The sequence below is a fragment of the Sander lucioperca genome, chromosome 14 (genome assembly GCF_008315115.2).
Source record: "Sander lucioperca isolate FBNREF2018 chromosome 14, SLUC_FBN_1.2, whole genome shotgun sequence".
Lineage (NCBI taxonomy): Eukaryota > Metazoa > Chordata > Actinopteri > Perciformes > Percidae > Sander > Sander lucioperca.
The window spans coordinates 10,208,589-10,227,694 of record NC_050186.1 but is presented as its reverse complement, the minus strand read 5'-3'; the positions used below and the strand labels follow the sequence as shown (position 1 = coordinate 10,227,694).

Below are 19,106 nucleotides of genomic sequence, written 5' to 3'. Positions count from 1 at the left end.
ATCGCACTGATTCTGGCATCCCTGCATTGGCTACCTATTAAATACAGGATTGATTTTAAGATTCTTTTATTTGTTTTTAAAGCCATTCGTGGTCAGGCTCCTCACTATATTTCAGAACTCCTCAGCCCCTACTCCAAATCCAGGCCTCTTAGATCTGCGAATCAATTATTTTTAACTGTTCCTAGATCGAGGTTAGTGGGTAAGGGAGATCGTGCCTTTTCTGTGGCAGCTCCAAAGCTTTGGAATAGTCTCCCACTTTGTCTCAGATGTTCCCCCTCCATTGACAGTTTTAAAACACATCTCAAGACATATTTGTTCTCAAAGGCCTTTGGTTGATTCTAGAGGTTTGTAGCATCTTGAGATGATATTGTACTGTATTTCTTGCATTTCTTGCTTTATTTTTATTTATTTATTTTCAATTTGTACAGTACTTTGGTCAACTTTGGTTGTTTTAAATGTGCTATATAAATAAACTTGACTTGACTTGATTATAACCTTGATTCTTTTATTCATGAAAATGTTATTCATTTCCAACAGAATTAGCACTTTTCTTAGTGGGATATGTTTTTGCCAAAGTTTCAAGAATCGGTGGTATATATATATGATATACTACACAAACTACAAAGGAAAAAGGGCCAGTGGGTAGTGCTTAAAACAAAAAAACAAATATAACTGAAAGAGGCTCTTTAAAAAAGGAGCTAGTTAACTACATACTACAAAAATAGAAACAAAACCTCAGTATTTAGATCATCTTTAAAACCAACAGTAGTAGAACAGCACCCTAAACCTAGTTTGACTAAACACAGAGTATCTATGTCAACGTCCGGGATAATCTGTTATAGGAGCTCGTCTAGCTGCGTGCAAACGTTCCACCAAAACAACTTCCTTCCCGAGACTATTTAGCAGAGCCACCATCGCTGCGTTCGGAGCTTAGCGCCGCCCAAGACGATTGTGATTGGTTTAAAGAAATGCCAATAAACCTAGAGTTATTGTTTTCTTCCATCCCATGAATGCATCTGTGGTGTAGCCAGACCCGTCAGACAACGAACGCCGTGTAACCAGTAACCAGTAACATAGCTCAAGCATGCCGTTCGTCGTTCGACTGGTCGTGACTGTTTTCCCAAGATGGCGCCCGCCTGTCTATGCCGCCCGGTTTCACGGCAGTTTGTGTAAATGTGACGTTATTTTAATCTATTGATACGTGTTCACGGAGACGTTTTTGTCGGTTTTTACGTGGTGGACAGCACGAAAATGTGAAGTAATGTATTTCAATGGGAAGCATATTTCGTGGCCACAGCACGAAAATGGTGTAGTATAAAGAGCCGAAAATCCACGTAGGGAGGTTGGTTGGGGTGGTGGATGGGTCAAACAATACAGGACTTTCACCTGGGCAGGCGGGGATGGCATCCCCGCGTGTGGCGTTTTGTCCAGCGTGTTACTGTGGCGCGTCCCCCGTCCCCCGTGGCCGTCTCCCGGCGTGTAAGGCGCCCTTTCCCCGTAAGGTTTTTCCTAAACCCAACCTCCGCCATCCCGTTATTGTGGTGTGTCCCCAGCGGGCCGCCTCGCGGGCGCCTCCCGGCTTATGGAGCATCCTTTCCCCGAGAAAATAACGTGACATTTACACGTAAAAAACGAGAAAAACGTCTCCGTGAACACGTATCAATAGATTAAGAATAACGTGACATTTACACGAACTGCCGTGAGACTGTGTTGGTATACGTGAACGGTACTGTCTTTCTAAACTAATCTTTTTAATAAACTGTCTGTACACTTACAAAGTTCTCAATGCTTCGGTTTACATGTAGGGACCCTCATTATGCTACCGTTGAAGTGTGGTGATATTTTGAGCCTTGTTAGTGGTAGAAAATAGCGATTTGTTTTTACTTTTGCGTGCCCCGACGACTAGCGTTATAAGCTAATTAGCGGTTTGCCATAAAACTGGTCACATTCGATTAGCATGAAAACATATCCCAGAGAACGGTCGACTCGGTACACATGTGCAACCCGTTCTCACTCCGAACTCATAAAATAAGGACGTTTGGACAGTGGCTGTCAGCGTCTGAAGCGACGAAAAAGGCGTCTTTCAGCGTGTTTTGTACAACGTACCGGGGAGAGCAGGCAGCTATACAGGGTTTAGTGAGTAGTATCTAAGGCCGAAATTCCGCGTAGGGACGTTTGTTGGGGTAGCGGATGGGTTGAACGGACTTTCACCCAGGAGTCACGTTTCCTGAAGTCGCTTTCTTCTTTAACCATCCCGTTATTCCCGTGTGTCACGGAAGCGTAAGCCCACCCACAACCTTTTCCTAAACCCAACCGTCTTGTTCTTCCTGCGTGTCACGGAAGACCACCCACGACACTTTCCTTAACATCACTGCGTCAAAAGGGGACACCAATAGTCCCGACCAAGCGCATTTAGTTATGGCGCGTTACATGACGCTAAATGAGACTTTTAGCGTCAATGACAACGACAAAGGCACCTAACCAAGCGTCCGTATTTTACGAGATGGGAGTGAGAACCTGTTGCCATGTGTTATTAACCCCTAGGTTCATTTTGCGCTGGAATTGCCTTCATTCCTCTCTCCTCTCCTCCTCATGACTTTCACATGTGACATTAATCTCTGACCGTTTAAAAAATCCAATCCTTGGACCATGGAAAACAATTTTCTCCCTTTCCTTCAGCTCCGTCCTCTTCTCTCTTATTATCCACTCTGAGCAGAAGGTGATCACATCTGAGGGTGCTTCTCCTCACCGCTGACGTCTTCTCATCTCATCCTGCCTTCCATCCCGCTCTCCTCTTCCTCCTACTCCTTCTCCTCCTCCTCCTCCTCCTCCTCCTCCTCCTCCTCCTCCTCCTCCAGGTCATGCCGACTACACCTGCACAGTTAGGCTCCTGAAGAAAATAGTAGCTTTCTGTCTGCTGCTATTAGTGTCTCCAGAGCTTACGAATGTGCTGCCTGCGAGCAACTTCACCAATATGTGTTACAGAGGAGCTTTTTGAGGGCCAAAAGCAGTCTGACTGGAGGCAGCGCTGCCTGATTTTCACAGTGCTGTTTGTCTTTGTCTTCGGTCTTCAGACGATGTGAACTACCACTTCTTTATTGATATGGTTCTGGCTCTGAGAATCTGTGTTACAGTCTATATTTATCAAACTGCTACAAGTGAATTTTTGGATTTGAAAAGATGAAACTCACAAACTTAAAGTAAGACTATACAGTATGTTTTTTTAAATGAATGAACCGTATGGCAGATGTAAGTTAAATCCTTGTGTCTAATTGATTTTTCCTGCTCAGAGCAGACACGCTGGTCGTAAAGGTTCCTCCCACTCTTCACAGTCTGTACGAGCATATCGCTTGACAAATGTGTTTGTTTTTTTTAAGTCTTTGGCTCTAGAGCACACTGAAGTCTTTGTTGTTTAACTTCAAATCTCATGAGATGTGTTCTCCTGGCCAGAACACCAAGAACCAATGTGATCACAGACAACCAGCTGTCTGCAGGAAGCCACAACAAATGATTCGTCAAAGATGTACTCATTATTTAATCTTCAGAAAACTGTCCTGCGAGTTTTATCAAAGCAATTGCAAAAGGACTTTAAGCGAAGAGATGAGTGTTCTCCACCGCAAAGAGCAAAAAAACCTTTTCTGTGTACAGGTCCTTTACCGTTCGGTGAGTATGTAAAAGAAGGGCTGTCACAAAATTGTCAAAAAACCAACACATTCTCACTCAGGACCCAATGGCGTCACCTTTTTGATGCTCTGTCTGGGGACCCATTTGGCGTTAAAGTTTCAACGCGCTTGGTCAGGACCCCCTTGGCCTAACTTGTTGATGCTCTGGGGACCCGTTTGGCTCTGGGTCTGGGCACCTTTGGTGTAATTTTTCAACGTGCAGGGTAAAACAACTTAGTTAGGGTTAGGGAAAGATTGTCGGTGGGGTTAAAGCAGCCATATTATGCTCATTTTCAGGTTCATAATTGTATTTTAAGGTTGTACCAGAATAGGTTTACATGGTTTAATTTTCTAAAAACACCATATTGTTGTTGTACTGCACCGCTCTCTCTCACTGCTGCAGATCCTCTTTTCAGCTGGTCTCTGTTTTAGCTACAGAGTGAGACCTCTTTTCTTCTTCTTCTTCTGTACTATCTTTTATTGCACTTGCACATGCCCAGTAGCTCAGATGTAGATCATGTCAGCTAGCTAGCTCCATAGACAGTAAAAGAAAGGCTGTTTCTACAACTTGGGTCAGTTACAAGGCAGGATTAGCTGGGAGACTTCTAAATGAGGGCGCACATGGAAGTAGTTCTTTTGTAGATTATGGTGAACTTGTGTGTGTTGTAGCAGTGCTTTGCTATTGAGAACGAGGTAGCATGCTAGCGTTAGCATGCTAGCGTTAGCATGCTAACGCTACGAGCTAATGGTTGCGGTTAGCCAGCTCGTTTTGGCTTGTGACGTCACAAGCCGTACCGATTTTGACCAGCTCACCCAGAGACTGAAGACAGGACACATTCAGAAACCGTATCTCACTCTAAACAGCATGGATGGATTTTTTTCAAAGTTTGTATGTGTGTGGAAGCACCAGAGACACAACATAACACCACAAATCCCAGAAAAAGTGATTTTTTCATAATATGAGCACTTTAAAAGATGTACGTTCAAGTGACATACGGGACAAGAACGGAACACAAAGGGAGTGAAAGTCCTGTGCTGTTTGACCACCTCCCCAACCTGCCTTCTTACACAGATTTTCGGGGTTTAAAAAAAAAAAAAATTATAGATTATATTTTAGGGCATTTATCATATAGGACAGCTGAAGATGTGAAAGGGGAGAGAGAGTGGGAAAGACATGCAGCAAAGGACCGCAGGTCAGAGCTATATTGTGATCACTTTTTTAAATTTTTTTAACAAAATACAAACATATCGCAACATGAACAAATTCCCCCCCTTTCGTCATCACCACCCAACCAGACAAAAATGAAGAAAAGATGACACGTTATCTATATTATTCCAGACCATTCAACAAAATAGTAACAAAATAGACAATAAACCAAATAAACATATGTATAAATGACAACACAATAAGCCCATCATACAGTCTCTCCCCTAGCACAAAGCTTCCTAGGATCCCTCCAGAAAGCTCAGGTACTTTCCCCATTTTCTATACATCCAATCTGGCAAACCGTTTATATGACTTTTTTTTCAAACGCCGCCATCCTATCCATCTAACAAGCCCACCCCTTCATTCTTCCATCTTCTTAAAATAATCTGTCTGTCTATCATTAACCTAGTCCGGACCCAGCTTCTTATGTTCTTATCCATCCCGTTTAGGATCGACCCATCTCCCAGAACAAATAATCTTGGTGCTGGATGGATCCTGGGTCCCTGCAAACTGACAAAGGTTATCACGTATGCACCGCAGCTGCTCTGCTCGGTGCATCCCATACAGACGCTAAAGGGTGCTTTGTGCGTCGTTAACTGACCCTGAAGGCCCCTGACTGAGCGTCAGTATGTTGGGACAGGGTGGGAGTGAGAACAGCTTGCAAAAACAGATTATCAGCTTGTTGCTAGAGTGTTACTTGCTGCTGCTTTGCCTCAACCACAAGTTCCTGTTGAACCGGGGCCTGAACCACAAGTTCCTGGTATCAAAATGCCAAACAGTGTTAGAGTTATCAGAACGGAACTTAAATGAGATACTTATCATAGATAATTATACTTTCTGCGTGGGAAAGACGCCCCAATCTTCTGAACATATTCATACTGAGAAATGTAGCAACTCAATTGGCAATGGCTTGAATGTAACGGACGTTCATTAATATCAAAAAGTTACGCACTAAAGCTTTAAATATAAATGAATGCAGGTTATTTATTTATCAGTAAGACACCAGAATATGAAAGCTTCCTCAGCTCCAGGATAAACATGTAGACAATATAAAGTCTGAGTCTGCGGACCAACCGGACCGTGCTGTAAATCAACATCATGAGATAATCGATCTGTACAGACATCCTGCAGTTCTTGCAAATGCACTAAAGTCCCATTTTGAATCCGCACACACACAGACAGACATATGAGCCGTCACCAACCGAGACACACTGGCAAACTCAAAGCAAGCCTGAAAAGAAAGCATTAAATGATGATAGCCATTAATTTCAGATTACTGCACAGAGCACATAAAAGTCATCCATTAAGGTTAGCCAACATCAGGACGGAAATGAAAGTGGTTGCCAGTATTATTAACCACAGCAAGATCTATCATGACAGAGAACAAACGCCAACAAACACAATTAATTCCTGTCCAGAAACTGATATATATATATATATATATATATATATATATATATACTGAGATAAAGATGAAACACAAACACACACGTGATAGAATACCTGACGGTGTTGTCTTATCTCATGTGTTTGGAGGTTATAATTAATGCACGTGTCATGTGCATCTTTTTATATTTACACACACGCGCGCACATGTGTTTTTCTCTTACTGAAATCTTTTTTCACGAACATTATGATAAATCACAAAGTATAAACGTTACCTTCAGCTTGCTCCATTAGATGGAGAGGAGGAGGTGATCCATTCGGAGGAAGAGAGGTGAAACATGGGGGAGTCAGCTGTGAGAAATGACTGAAAATTGGACCTAAAATGAGAGGATGAAAGGTAGGTGGTGCAGTATGGATTTAACAAGATACCGAGGGATTAATGGAAAACATTTGCTCTGATTTGTTCGGATTCTGCTGTTGCTGAAAAAGAGACGTATTAATGTTTAGAGTTTTGTCTTTAAGCTTTTTGAGTGTTATGTATTTATTATCTGTTCTAGCTTTTTCAACGTTATGATACGGTGATAATAACGGTCCTAAATAATGGGAAAAAAAGACGCAAAACTACCACAAAGGGACACAAACCGACTACATAAGACACGCCAAATTACCACAGAGACCCCAAAGAAAACATGACCAAAAGGAGACAAAATCTCACAAAAGACACAATGTGTGGGGATATTTATTCATTGAAAAACGTCACATTTTCTTGAGGAAAGACACTTAAACCCCCCGCCAAATACGCACACACCTAAGTCCTTCATAAAGCCAAGGAAAACACTGAAGTTGAAAAGTAAAGTTGAGAGATGTAAGTCAAGAATGACCTGGGCTCGCTTTGCCAGACCATCCACACGCTGCAGAGCGGAGGAGGGTCTGGCGAGTCCACACAGCATTCTGGGATGGGAGAAAAACGTGCTCTGGTTTATTGGCATTTCTTTAAACCAATCACAATCGTCTTGGGCGGCGCTAAGCTCTGGACGGAGCCGCTGTAAAATAGTCGTGCAACAGAAAACTCAGATTGGACAGATAGTCTAGCTAGCTGTCTGGATTTACCCTGCAGAGATCTGAGGAGCAGTTAACCATAGTCCTTATAAATCCACCAGAGGTTAGAACGCAAACACAGAGACAGAGGAAGGTAACGAATACATGCATCCAGCGGAATTTCCCGAAGGGTGATTTTTGCGTCGGTATCTGACGCTGAGACGCTGACCAAGCGTCTGTATTTGACGAGTTGTTAGTGAGAACAGGTTGTGTACGTGGTGTAAAAAAAACATTGCTCTAGACCTTTTCAAATGGAGGGGCCTGGCTTGGGTCACATGCAATTTCAGGCGTACCAAATATATTAAGTACAAGTGTTACATACTAAGGCATGGATACCTGACCCGAGCCCGACGGGTCCCGACGGGTCCCGACGGTACCCGACGGTACCCGACGGGCCGGGCCGGGTTCGGACAGATATTTAGAAATGATGGTCGGGTTCGGGTCGGGCTCGGTCACATCAGCGTGATAAGACATTTGTTGTAAAATGGTGCTGCGGCTCCTTTAAGAGAGCTCAGTGTGTGTGTGTGTGTGTGTAAAGTGGGCAGAAGAGAGATAGAGAAAGAGGAAGCAGACGTGTAGATGTGACCGGAGAAGAGTTGGTGGAATCAGTTTAAGTTTTGTACACAGTGTGTGAGGTGTCTGAGATAAACTCCAGACTGAAAGCCAAGTTCATTCATCGTCTCACCAGAAACGGGATTTTAACCCCGACGTTATATACCGTCGGCCCTGGAGGTAACGAGTCTCCCCTGGTTTTCTGATCACGGTCAGAATCAAAGCGATCAGGAAAGGTTAACACATTGAACATTTTAAATTAAACAGATTATTAACGTGAGCTTGTTCCCCCGTGTGCGCTGATGACCTCATCTGTTGACATTTCCGAATGCCTTCCAGTTGCTTAATAAAAGCTTTCCACTCAAACAAACGTACATGTGTCATTAGTATGAGAAAAAAAAAAAAACGAGATTTTTTTTATTTTGTCGGGCTCGGGTCGGGCTCGGACATAAATATCATAATGCCTGACGGGCTCGGGCCGGGTTCGGACGGAAAAATTTGGCCCGATCCAGGCTCTATTACATACTACTAACCCTCCATAGGTTTGGTTCTACAAAAGACTAACGATACACATATAACAATGAACACAAGAATACTCATTCAGTGTTAACTTACATTTTAATTATCACTGCACATGAATCCCCTCTTTGGAGATAAAGGTGGGGTTAAAAATTTATGAAAATATTTGCCACAGTTAGGGGGGCCAAAGGAGGGGTCGAGAGTTTATATTAAGAGGGCACTGGCAACCCTTGACACCCCTCCTCCCCCTCCCCCCCTAGAACCGCCACTGAATCAATCCTTTTGTCCAACTTTTCAAAAACAAAATGATTGTCTGAAGCCTCGAGTGGCGAGCTGCCACTGAAAGGGACTGGTAGGAGGGTCTGTGGGTGGAGGCTAAGAGGGGTTGTCTAATTCACAACTTCAACGCAACAGTCACACTTTATCATCCGACTCTGTGAGGAGGTTTTTTTGGCATCGCCCTGCGTAAATTTAAATTGTAAATTAAAAACAAGAGAGCAAAAACAAGAGGAGCACTCCTCACACTGTACGGTACGTGTGAATTCATGCACAGAAAAACATCTTCATACCTTTCTGAGGGCACCGCTGTCAGCCTCAACTCATGTATGAATTATGTATAATGTATAAAAAATCTGCATTGCTCCTCTGTCTTTTGTCTTCAGGAAAACAGAAGCTCTGCATATTCTGACACAACAAGCTTGATCAGACAGATGATTCACTCACCAGGAAGATGGGCGCAATTTTTAATGTGCCACCATTAAGAGCACTGCCCACACCCGCCTCTGGAGAACTCATACATTGTGAGCTTCTCCCCGGAGACCTTACGTGGGTGCTATTGATCCTGCCTCCCAGTGGAAAGCCATTGTGCTGTTGTCTTTCCCCATCACTCCTGATTGTTTCCATTCAATGCGGGAAAAACGCTCAACCGGAGATGCGTCGGTTATTTGAGGCAGTGTTGTATGTGTTGCTTTCGTCTCGGTCTCAACCCCTCAAAGTCTCTGTCTTGTCTCTGTCTCAACCCTTCAAAGTCTCTGTCTCAACCCTTCAAAGTCTCTGTCTCAACCCTTCAAAGTCTCTGTCTTGTCTCTGTCTCAACCCTTCAAAGTCTCTGTCTCAACCCTTCAAAGTCTCTGTCTTGTCTCTGTCTCAACCCTTCAAAGTCTCTGTCTCAACCCTTCAAAGTCTCTGTCTCAACCCTTCAAAGTCTCGGTCTCAACCCTTCAAAGTCTCTGTCTCAACCCCTCAAAGTCTCGGTCTTGTCTCTGTCTCAACCCTTCAAAGTCTCTGTCTTGTCTCTGTCTCAACCCTTCAAAGTCTCAGTCTCAACCCCTCAAAGTCTCGGTCTCAACCCCTCAAAGTCTCTGTCTCAACCCTTCAAAGTCTCAGTCTCAACCCCTCAAAGTCTCGGTCTCAACCCCTCAAAGTCTCGGTCTCAACCCCTCAAAGTCTCGGTCTCAACCCCTCAAAGTCTCGGTCTTGTCTCGGTCTCAACCCCTCAAAGTCTCGGTCTTGTCTCGGTCTCAACCCCTCAAAGTCTCGGTCTCAACCCCTCAAAGTCTCGGTCTCAACCCCTCAAAGTCTTGGTCTCAACCCCTCAAAGTCTCGGTCTTGTCTCAGTCTCAACCCCTCAAAGTCTCTGTCTCAACCCTTCAAAGTCTCTGTCTCAACCCCTCAAAGTCTCGGTCTTGTCTCAACCCTTCAAAGTCTCTGTCTCAACCCTTCAAAGTCTCTGTCTCAACCCCTCAAAGTCTCGGTCTTGTCTCAACCCTTCAAAGTCTCTGTCTCAACCCTTCAAAGTCTCTGTCTCAACCCCTCAAAGTCTCGGTCTCAACCCCTCAAAGTCTCGGTCTTGTCTCGGTCTCAACCCCTCAAAGTCTCGGTCTTGTCTCTGTCTCAACCCCTCAAAGTCTCGGTCTCAACCCCTCAAAGTCTCGGTCTTGTCTCTGTCTCAACCCCTCAAAGTCTCGGTCTTGTCTCAGTCTCAAATCGATGGCTTACCTGATGTTTCTAGGGCTGGGTACTGAATTCTATATGTTTTAGGAACCAACCAAATTGCCTCTAAAGTATCCAGTATATTCTCCGTCTCTCTCTCTCCGTCTTTCTCTCTCCGTCTCCCTCTCATAATCTGCCAGCTGCACTTTGGACCTTTTCTGGAACAAAAAACTACATCAATTGCTGGTCAAAGGCAACAATTCCTGCTGGATGGTTCTTCCCTCTGTGAAGTCTGAGTGCTTCGAACCAGAAAAAAGCTCTCTCACCACTTCCATCTGCTTTATATTGTCCCTGCCTTCACATCACACAATACTTCAGATAATGTTCCTGCAAGAGCTTCTGTTGAAGAACATAAGAAGGTTTTCATTTAGTTATACAGAATGAGAGAGAGATTTGTGTTTGCATACAGTCATTCGATGGATGTTAATGATCATTAGAGTGGTTTTATATCTACATATGGGCACTAAAAAGACTCAGCTGGTCTTATAATATATTTATGTTATACACATGTTTAACAATTCACTCCTCAGGCTATTCTGCAGTTACATGCATGCATGTGTGTGTGTGTGTGTGTGTGTGTGTGTGTGTGTGTGTGTGTGTGTGTGTGTGTGTGTGAGACTATGACTAGCATGGTATTTACGCTGAGAAGCATTTCCGGCACAAAGATCACAATATTTAATGTGTATTTCAGAAATTTGGTTACTCGAAGCAGATGAGGCCAACAATATCACAACTTTTAGTTCTCTAGTACGGGTCAAGCTCAAAAGACACTGAAATACAACAGCATGTTCTAAAAAAATGATGCATATTTAACATTTTAATGCTTTTTTTCCCCAACGCTTTTTCACCAATGGTTTATGAGAACAGCCTGGTTTATACTATATACAGTATATATATATGATTTGCACAATGAGAAATCCAGGTAGGTTCTGGAGGAAAGAATCTAGTTTTTATATTTGGATATTAATACTTAAGATATAAAAGAGGAAAGAGGAATATAAGATCTCAATGACTGTGAGCTACTTCCACAGTAAAATGAGCCAATCAGATGTATTTTTAAGAAGGCAGACAGTTTTATACTCTGCCCGTCTCTGAACACGTTGTGTATTGATTTCTGTATTGCATATTTATTATCGTGCCGTTTGCTGCGGTCCATGTAATAATTTATATTACATCCACGGTGGAACAAATCAGTGAGCGCATCATGAGGCTGACTCAGACTTTCCTGCACTCTGAGAGGTCAATCCTGTACCGCTCTTCACTTTAATTTATTCAAACAGTCGAATGCGTCAGAATCGGCCCAGTGATTTTCTCTCTCCATTCAAAAGAATTGGAGGCGACATTAAAGTTTAACTGAAAGCGTGAGCGGCTCCGTTAGACCTGGAGGTAGGACTTCTTCTGCTTCGTATTTTTAACATCCGTCTTTAAACCTTCACCTTTCACATGTTCACAAATTTCACTTGACATGCAGTACAAGTATAGGGGATGGTTTAGGAAGTTCTCCCATTTAGTACATTTTACTGATTGGATTTCACCTTTGACACAACTGCCAAAACGAGAGATAACATACCTCAAAGCTCGCTGCGCACCGTTCCGAGGCAACCCGGAAAACCGTAGCAAAGCGGTGCACACTGTTTTGAGATTGAACGTTCCCTGGGTGTACAAGGGAAGATGTGCTGCGCAGGGCTACAGGGACACATAAGGTACACACAGCGCCAACACAGAAAACTCAAACACAATGAATGAAAACAAGGAACAGAAAACCCAAAACACCAAATCCTCTAGAAACTCAACTGAAGAAATACGGTCATTAGTCTCTCATTGCCAGACCTTCCTCCACAGCGCTGCAGAGGAAGGTCTGGCTAGTCCACACAGCATTCCTGGATGGGAGAGAAACGTGCTGTGGTTTATTGGCATTTCTTTAAACCAATCACAATCATCTTGGGCGGTGCTAAGCGCCCTACGGAGCCACGGTGCCTCTGCTAAATAGCCTCAGGACGGAACTTGTTTTGGTGGAACATGTGTACGTTCAAAAGTAGTTTTAGTCGTGCAACAGAAAACTCAGATTGGACAGATAGTCTAGCTAGCTGTCTGGATTTACCCTGCAGAGATCTGAGGAGCAGTTAACCATAGTCCTCACAAATCCACCAGAGGTTAGAACGTCAACACAAAGAAAGACATCCTGCCAAAAAAGAGGGACATCCAGCAGAATTTCTGCCGGCAACGGAGCAATCCCGGAAATTAAACATCGTCGATATAGACTACAGTCACACTGTCTTAAAGAAAGTTAAATTAACAACAAAAAGTCCGAAGGCCTCTGGCCACAAAGCCAACAAGACAAAATCCAGATTTCTTTTCCTTATTCATTATTTGCTCAATCTTGCAACAAGGAGAGAAAACTGTGACTCCAGCCTGGAGAAAAAAACCTTATAAACCTGCAACACACACACACACACACACACACACACACACACACACACACACACACACACACACACACACAATAACCCATGTTAAAAAGGGTAAAGGTGAATGTACTCACTCCCTGGGAGAAGGCTGGATGAGTATTTGTGGTCATGCATATAAAGATATTTTATGGACTTGGAGACGCGAGATGACCCGGCGTCACACACGCCGCTCACCGGCCTGATCAGAGGAAGAATTAAAGAGGCCGACCCACACACACGATTACCCTCATAAACCTCATCGCCGCCAACACGGGGGACGATTTAGAGCGAAATGTGGGGCAGTTACCCAACCACAACACCGCGGAGCCGGAGTCAGAGGCTGCGACTGAGTGTGTGAAATGTGCAAATGCGCGCGGAGGAAAGAAAAGCAACATGAAAAACGATCAGAAATATCTATACATTACAGAGACTGCTGACCTAGCTATAGCGGAGGCACACAGCGAAGAAAATCACTGAGGAGTAGATTCAATCTCCCTTTATCTCTCTCCAGCGCTTGCTGCCTTTATCTTTTCTCGTCTTCACAATCTATTTCTCTCCTACTGCTTCCCGCATTTGAGTTATTCTTTCATCATTCTTCTGTGAGTCAATGATATTTCCTCCTTATTCCCACTTCCCTCCTTCAGCTCAAACTGTCCCCATTTCTCTTGGGATTTTGTTAATCTACTGTCATTATAGTCGAGGAAGCTTTTGCACACAGCCTTTCCTCTGCAGGATATTATGGTGTGTAATAATCTGCTCTAAGTGTAAAAAGTCCTGCTGCACTCCTGTTTCTTATTCTCTCCCCCCCATCACAGATGTGTGTAAAATGCAAAGAAAATTGCAGGAGCAACAAGTGTTCCATTTTCTTTTATAATTACCTTGTTTCTTTTGTGTGAGTGAAGTGTACATGCTGGTATTTCCGTGGCTTTCAAAAGAGCCCAGCAAGCAGGCTGAAGAGCTGCAGCGCTGCATCCATAAAGACAGCTTTATTGTGCTCCGTGGCCAAAAGGTGAGACTGATTACAGGTTTGTGGTGACGCGCTGTCGCTGTCGTGCTGATTACTGTGTCTCTGAACTCAGGCGTGTTTACACGATGAATACAGATCAGTAATCCGGGTCCATGCAAATGTACAGAGGGTCCTTCACAGCACTGTAAAAAATACTCTGTTACAACTTAAAGTCCCGCATTGACAATGTTACTTAAAGGTCCCATGGCATGAAAATTTCACTTTATGAGGTTTTTTAACATTAATATGAGTTCCCCCAGCCTGCCTATGGTCCCCCAGTGGCTGGAAATGGTGATAGGTGTAAACCGAGCCCTGGGTATCCTGCTCTGCCTTTGAGAAAATGAAAGCTCAGATGGACCGATCTGGAATCTTCCCTTTATGACGTCATAAGGGGAAAGGTTACCTCCCCTTTCGCTGCTTTACCCGCCCAGAGAATTTGGCCCACCCATGAGAGAGAGAGAGACATCATGACTTGAAAACGAGCAAAGTGGCAGTTGGTCAAGACCACACCCCCACCCTCCACCTTGCCCCCCCCCCCCCTCTCCTCCTCAATAGCTACAGACACAGAAATGGCACATCCTAAGGAAAGCTCATTGTGGGACTGGCTCTAGTGGCTGTAATTCTGGACCAAGGCTGAATTTCAGGAAAGAGACTTCAGATACAGTATTAGGGGACCACTAAGGTCTATATAAAGAGACTTCAGATACAGTATTAGAGGACCACTAAGGTCTATATAAAGATACTTCAGATACAGTATTAGGGGACCACTAAGGTCTATATAAAAGAGACTTCAGATACAGTATTAGGGGACCACTAAGGCCTATATAAAGAGACTTCAGATACAGTATTAGGGGACCACTAAGGCCTATATAAAAGAGACTTCAGATACAGTATTAGGGGACCACTAAGGTCTATATAAAAGAGACTTCAGATACAGTATTAGGGGACCACTAAGGTCTATATAAAGAGACTTCAGATACAGTATTAGAGGACCACTAAGGTCTATATAAAGAGACTTCAGATACAGTATTAGGGGACCACTAAGGTCTATATAAAGAGACTTCAGATACAGTATTAGGGGACCACTAAGGTCTATATAAAGAGACTTCAGATACAGTATTAGGGGACCACTAAGGTCTATATAAAGAGACTTCAGATACAGTATTAGGGGACCTTTAAGTAAAAGTCTGTATGTTTCATTAGGAAAACGTACATAAAAGTATTAGAAGTAAAAGTACTCGATACAGAAACATCCTCACATTTTAGAAACTGGAAACGATCGAAACAGTTCTTTCAATCAACTTAGTGTTTAATCGGCTAATCAGGCCGTTATATTGTTGGGTAGTTTCATCTATAATAAAACATCAGATATTATAAACTATATATGTTTTGTGTGCAGAAATCTTAACGTGTAAAGTAACTAGTAACTAAAGCTGTAACAGATGAATGTAGTGGAGTAAAAAGTACAATATTTCTCTCTGAAATGTAGCGGAGTAGAAGTAGAAAGTGGCATGAAAAGAAAAGACTCAAGTAAAGTACAAGTACCTCAACATTTGGACTGAATTACAGTACTGGAGTAGATGTACTTAGTTACATTCCACCGTTGTCCTTAGGGACTGTTCGTTATTTAACTTAAGGGGCCACAGGAGGAGTTTTGTGGCCTCCAACCTAAAAAGACGTGACCCTCCCCTCATCAATAATAATTTTTCTATGACCCTCTAAAATGATTTGAAAAACAGGCATGACCCTCCCCTCGCGTGCAAGTTTGCACTTAGCAAAGACGTACAGACACCATTTGATTTTTACAGCCTTGATGTACAGGAGTTAACCTCTGTATTCTCATCTTACACATCACACTCCTTTGTTATGGTGTGGTGGCCATTTCAGTAGATTTACTCTCTAACATTGTTGTGGCAACACAATAAGCATGGAAACTAAATGCACACTTCATGCATTACTGCATTACTTCAAATACTAAGTTACTCCTCTAGTAAACTAGTATTCACATGAAATAAAACAATAAAACATTGAGACCATTCAGCAAAGGACACTGGGAAACTTCAGCACTGGTTGCTATGGACTTGTCACTATCGTCATTGTATATTTTAGCACATAGGTAAAGCTGCCGAAGCTGAACATTATATTCTAAAACATATATGTTTATTTTTAAAGCAGATTTTAAGTTACATTGTAACAATTTAACAATTCGCCCTTATGAAATCCAATCGCAGCACGGCTGTTTTGGAACGCAATAGACAGACGCTTAAATTCAACTAAAACGTAACAGTGAACAATCAGTGTTGGACCTGCAGTCTGTTGAGATGCTTCTCCAAACTCACCATAAAACGTTAAGACACGTTGAGAGAAAAAATGATCCGTATTTTGCCGTAATCCAATGACACGAAAAAAAAGTAATCCACAGCGATCAGTAGATCCACAAACAGAGTCACGGTGTATCCAGCAAGGCCTTCATTCACCAGCCAGCTCCAAACAGGTGAACGAGGCCTCTCCACTTCACCGTTTAAACAAAGTGGAATAAAACATAGGTTATAAAAGTCCAAATCTATGCAAAACGCGCAATGAATTAGTAAGCTGACATCACATGTATATACATGGCATTTAGGAAACCTTTATTGCAAGGTTGGCACAGCAAGATGTCCAGACTATTGCAACAGTAACTTTCGTTTTTTGCGTCCTGCTGCTCCCATCGTCAGCCAGGTAATATTTTTTTTACTAAAGCAGTATATGAAATCAGAAGTATTACCTATCACCATTTAGTTGTTTTATGTTATTTAAGATATTTATAAAATATCTGGTCATGCCAGATGTAATTATTCCACTCTTTTTTTAAACAATGCAATTACCTGTTTGAGCCACCAGGGAGTCAAACATCTGTATGATTCTTCATGGACAGACCACAGGGAGTCAAACATCTGTATGATTCTTCATGGACAGACCACAGGGAGTCAAACAGCCTTAAATATGTGGTCAGAGAGAGACACCACGCTGGAAGAAGGAGACATTGTGACAGTGTGGAAGAACACAAGAGATCGTTTTGTCAAAGCTAAAAAAAACAGCTTCATGGAAAGAGTTCTTGACAGTGTTAGAGGCAGACAATCGTTTTGATTTGGAGATAATCAACAGTCATGTTAATGATTAGAGAAGATAAATGTACGTCTGTGTTTAACATGGATGTGTTTACTTCTGTTGCCAGGCAGCCTGCTTTCCTTTACTTCAGGTTTCTTCTTCTCTACTACTTTCAATTCAATTCAATTCAATTTTATTTATAGTATCAAATCATAACAAGAGTTATCTCGAGACACTTTACAGATAGAGTAGGTCTAGACCAAACTCTGTACTTTACGAAGCCCCAACTATTACAGTGGTTGCCTCAAGAGCAAGCATTAGCAGTAGCTATTGCGACAGTGGCAAGGAAAAACTCCCTTTTTTTTTTGTTAGGAAGAAACCTCGGACAGACCCAGACTCTTGGTAGGCGGTGTCTGACGGCACCAGTTGGGGGAGTGGTGAATGGTGGCAATAATAGTCATAATAAAGATAGTGAAGCAGTGATCACAATGGTAGTCATAGTAGTTCATGTCATAGTAGGGCACAGCAGGGCGTTACGGGGTGTAGTGTGGCACAGCAGCCTGGGTGGACGCGGTTGGACGCGGCAGGACGCAGTCGGACACTGCGGGGAAACGCAGAGCGTAGCAGGGTGTAGTAAGTCCATAGCGTCAGCTGCACCCAGGACCCCGGTGTAGGTGCCACCCAATTCCAAGGCGATGTTCTGGGTGAAGAAGAAGCAAAGGGACTCCGGGGAGAAAACTCCCCAGAGATAGGTTAGTAACAGGCATTTCTGGGACTAAGATGCACACAAAAGGAGACAAGTGAAAAGAGAGAAGAGGGAGCGGCTCATTGTGTCCTTGGAAGGAGCTTCCCACAGCAGTCTAGAGTTATAATAGTATAACTAAGAGAGGCAGGCTAAAGAGAGGGGCCCTGGACCGGGCTCGTACTCTCCCCTGCCGGAACGGGCTTGTACTTCCTGCCTCCCTCTACTCTACTCTACTATGCTGCAACTCCTCACTCCCTAACTATAAGCTTTATCAAAGATGATGGTTTTCAGTTTATTCTTAAATGTGGCGACGGTGTCAGCCCCCCGAACCCAAGTTGGGAGCTGGTTCCACAGGAGAGGAGCCTGGTAGCTGAAGGCTCTGGCTCCCATTCTACTTTTAGAGACTCTAGGAACCACAAGTAGCTCTGAGTTCTGGGAGCGTAGTGCTCTAGTGGGACAATAAGGTACTAAAAGCTCTTCTATGTATGATGGTGCTTGACCATTTAGTGCTTTGTAGGTCAGGAGAAGGATTTTAAATTCAATCCTGGATTTTACAGGAAGCCAATGCAGAGAAGCTAATACAGGAGAAATGTGATCTCTTTTGTTAGTTCTTGTCAGAACACGTGCTGCAGCATTCTGGATCAGCTGGAGGGTCTTGAGGGACTTATTTGAGCAGCCTGATAGTAAAGAATTACAGTAGTCCAGCCGGGAAGTAACGAATGCATGGACTAGTTTTTCAGCATCGTTTTGAGACAGGATGTTCCTGATTTTGGCAATGTTACGAAGATGGAAAAAGGCTGTTCTTGAGGTTTGTTTTAAGTGGGCGTTAAAGGATAGATCCTGGTCAAAAATGACTCCTAGATTTCTGACAGTAGTGCTGGAGGCCAGGGCAATACCATCTAGGGTAGCTATATATTTAGATAATGAAGTTCGGTGGTGCTTGGGTCCCAGCACAATAACTTCCGTTTTGTTTGAGTTCAACATCAGAAAATTGTGGGTCATCCAGGATTTTATATCTTTAATGCACGCTTGAAGTTTAGCTAACTGACCGCTTTCGTCTGGCTTGATTGACAGATATAATTGGGTGTCGTCTGCGTAACAGTGAAAGTTAATTGAGTGTTTCCTAATAATATTGCCTAGAGGAAGCATATATAAAGAGAATAGAATTGGTCCAAGCACTGAGCCTTGAGGAACGCCATGGCTAACTTTAGTGTATTTGGATGGTTTATCGTTAATATTAACAAATTGGGATCGCTCAGAAAAATAGGACTTAAACCAGCTTAGTGCGATTCCTTTAATGCCAACTAAATGTTCCAGTCTCTGTAAGAGGATGGTATGGTCAATAGTGTCGAATGCAGCACTAAGATCTAATAAGACAAGTACGGAGACAAGTCCTTTGTCAGCA

General features: G+C 43.1%; 1 long non-coding RNA gene across 1 annotated transcript; it reads left to right on the top strand.

Moving 5' to 3' along the window:
• Positions 1 to 9,649: 9,649 nt before the first annotated feature.
• Positions 9,650 to 10,336, top strand: LOC116041901. Its single transcript, XR_004103044.1, has 3 exons — positions 9,650 to 9,677; positions 10,003 to 10,007; positions 10,244 to 10,336. It is a non-coding gene; the product is annotated as an uncharacterized LOC116041901 (long non-coding RNA).
• Positions 10,337 to 19,106: the final 8,770 nt, after the last annotated feature.